The sequence below is a fragment of the Hibiscus syriacus genome, unplaced genomic scaffold (genome assembly GCF_006381635.1).
Source record: "Hibiscus syriacus cultivar Baekdansim isolate YM2019G1 unplaced genomic scaffold, ASM638163v2 tig00009942_pilon, whole genome shotgun sequence".
Classification (NCBI taxonomy): domain Eukaryota; kingdom Viridiplantae; phylum Streptophyta; class Magnoliopsida; order Malvales; family Malvaceae; genus Hibiscus; species Hibiscus syriacus.
The window spans coordinates 618,498-622,153 of record NW_024062205.1 but is presented as its reverse complement, the minus strand read 5'-3'; the positions used below and the strand labels follow the sequence as shown (position 1 = coordinate 622,153).

The following is a 3,656-nucleotide window of genomic DNA, read 5'->3' as shown; positions in this document are numbered from 1 at the left end:
TATTATTATATTTAAATTATATCAATTTAAGCTATAATAAAAATTTAAAAATACAAATAAAATATATAATTATAATAAAATATATTTTATATAACTCACTATTAATATTTTATTATATAAATTATGAATTTTATTTTTTTAAATAACTAAAATAAATTATTAAAAATAATAAATCATTTTTGAAGGATGTTTGTACTAAATTATTCAAAATAAAATGTAAATATATAATAGAGTGGAGTCTATACGTTAGTAAAATCAAAAATATAATTTTTTTATAAACGCAAAGTTAAAATGAAAAAATTAAAAATTTTAGTTTTTGAGATTGATTTAAAACTATCGTTCCCATTATATATTTTTTAAATTTTTTACTCTTTTAATATTATTTTTTCGATAAAAATAATTTTTTTAACTAAAAATACTTTTAATCAGCGTTACCAAATGGGTGTTAGTTGATTATAATTGATTTTATAGTCCGCAGCCAGAAGCTGTACCCAACACAAATCCAGTGAATCAAAGAAGAGCAAGTTGCAATATCAACCAAAATATCAACATCAGCATTTACAGACCGTCTATTTCACCTGCAAGTAGAACCACAATACGAACCGTACGCGTCAATAATCTGGACCCTACATCAAGAAAAAAAAAACAAAAGCCAAAAGCGACAAATATCGGCACTTTAAATAACCCCTCTAAATCCACCATCTCACACCGACCGATCAAAGTATCTTCTTCTCTTCGTCCTTTGCTCTGCTTCGAGGTTTCATGGGGATTCAAGAAACTTACAAGTTCAGTGCCTGGAAATGGCTGGGCTTCGTTTCTGCAGTGTGGGTGCAGGCCATTGCGGGAAATAATTATACTTTTTCAAATTACTCTGATGCTATCAAGACGCTTATGAATCTCACCCAGCTTCAGCTTAACAATCTGTCTGTGGCTAAAGATGTTGGTAAGGCTTTTGGTCTGCTTGCTGGGCTTGCCTCTGATCGTTTGCCCACTCCTGTTATTCTCCTTATCGGTGCCGTTGAAGGCTTGGTTGGTTATGGTGCTCAATGGCTCGTCGTTAGTCGGAAAATTCAACCCCTTTCTTACTGGCAGGTATAAGCTTTTTTTTAGTAATGTACTTATATCTGTTCAAAACGTCAAGAATTAGCAATGAAAGTTTGAATTTTCTGTTTTGTAGATGTGTATATTCATGTGTATGGGAGGGAATAGCACGACATGGATGAACACCGCCGTTTTAGTAACTTGCATCCGTAATTTCCGACGGAACCGTGGTCCGGTGTCCGGGATCTTAAAAGCGTATGTTGGTCTCAGCACCGCCATCTTCACCGACCTCTGTTCCGCACTCTTCTCCGATGATCCAGCTAAATTCCTCATCATGCTCGCCGTCATTCCCTTCGCCGTTTGCCTCAGCGCGATTTTCTTCCTCCGTGAAATCCCGCAAACGACCTCCGTGGCTGCTGAGAAGGAAGAAACCCGTTATTTCGCGATATTCAACGCGGTTGCCGTCGTCGTCGCTGTTTTATCTTTTAGTTTACGATCTGATCAGTTCATCAAATCAAGTAATTCGGCTCGTTTTCGCGGTTATACTTTTAATCCTATTAGCTAGTCCGCTGGCGGTTCCTGTATATTCGTTTATAAAGAGTTGGCGCTTGGTCGGGTTCGAGCCCGACATGGAGCGATATGAACCGTTGCTGAAAGAAGAAACACCGTCGACAGAGGAGGAGAAAAAGAAGGTTCTCAGCAAACAAACCGAAGTCGCAGCTGCAACGGCGGAGGTGGAAAAGACTACACCGGTGATCGGCGAAGAACACACGATAATGGAGGCGATGCAGACATGGGACTTTTGGGTTTTGTTCGTATCGTTCCTTTGTGGTGTCGGAACAGGAATGGCGGTGATAAACAACATGGCGCAGATCGGTTTGGCCCTCGGCCACCCCGACGTTTCAATGTTCATTTCATTAACCAGTATTTGGGGCTTTTTCGGGCGGATCATTTCAGGCTCGGTTTCCGAGTACTTTCTCAAGTAAGCCTCATTTTTCTCGACGTAAACTCTCAATTTTCCTTGATTGTGACGTTGATCTGTTTTGCTTTTCGTCGGATTCATAAAGTCGTGCAACTTTGATAAAGTTTATTAATTTTCAAATTCTTTGGCTTGATTGACATGGAAAACACCGAACTTTGCATTTAGAGTTTGGTCAACATTTTCATCCTACATATTTAGTCCAACATCAAATATATAATTCTTTAATCGAGTTTGAAATACCTGCAGGAAAGCAGGAACACCAAGGCCATTATGGAATGCAGCATCTCAGGTCCTGATGGCAGTTGGGTTCCTTCTCATGGCATTGGCGGTGCCCGGTTGCCTTTACATCGGTTCAATTGTCGTCGGCCTCTGTTACGGAGTCCGTCTCGCCGTGACCGTCCCGGTTGCCTCGGAACTCTTCGGTCTCAAATACTACGGTCTTCTCTACAACATTTTGATCCTCAACCTTCCCATTGGTTCTTTCCTCTTCTCTGGCCTGCTTGCAGGGTACCTATATGACGCACAGGCTACTCCCACACCAGGGGGTGGGAATACCTGTGTGGGAGCATATTGTTACGGTCTCGTGTTCGTCGTAATGGCTATCGCCTCCGTCGTCGGATTTGGCTTGGATGTTTTACTGGCAATTAGAACCAAGAACGTTTATACCAAGATATGCAACAGTCGTAAATCGAAGAAACTCTCGACGGGCCGGAAAGTGACGGACAGTTCTGCGGCAAATGTGAGGGTGGAACGGTAGGATTGATGAGCATTTTTGCTCAGTGATATCCTAGGTACACCAGTAGCTGATTTATCATTCACTGATTCAGGAACACTATGTGTAGTCTGATATAATTTTCTTATATGTATTGATAGTCTGATTAGATGATTTATCTTTCCCTGGAACACATTTCTTTTGTTGGGGTCAATTGTATTGCACTGAGTCAATGAAATAGATAATGCAAAATTTTTGAGCAACTTATTGCGATAAGGGTGTAAATAATTCGAGTTTGAACGAAAAAAATTGTGTTATTAATTTATTCGACTTGTTTAGTATTCGTAAGTATGCTCCTTTGTACGCTAATATTTCTTTATATGTTTAGAAATGATGAAATTATGCCACTAATCCTTAAATTCATTAAATTTTATAGTTTGGACTCCAAAGTTTACTATGTATTCAATTAAATCAATATCTTAACCAATATCTAAAATGTAAAATATAAAAGGAAAAAATGGTAAAATAGCTTATAAATGAGTTGATAAAAGATTTTTTAAACGAATTTATTTGTGTACATAAATTAACCGAAAATATTTTTGTTCGTGATCGTTTGTTTATTAAATAAATATAAAAAATTTATATTCCTTTATTTAGCTTAATTTAATAAACAAATAATAAACGGCTGTTATACGAACAATCTATAAACATTTCATTAGACACACTGTTAATTTATACTTATGTACATTTATAGATAGATTAAAGCCCATGGGCTACAAGCCGGTGCTTTCACGACATTCAACAATGACCCAAGAATTGCAGTAAAAGCTTAAAACATAAAATGAGAACGCCTGCAACAATCAAACAGATCTCAGGGTTCTCCATTTCCATGGAGGAACCGAGGGAGAAGCATTCAATTTC

General features: G+C 37.7%; 1 pseudogene; it reads left to right on the top strand.

Moving 5' to 3' along the window:
* Positions 1–729: 729 nt before the first annotated feature.
* LOC120203437 lies at positions 730–2,866 on the top strand (annotated as a pseudogene).
* Positions 2,867–3,656: the final 790 nt, after the last annotated feature.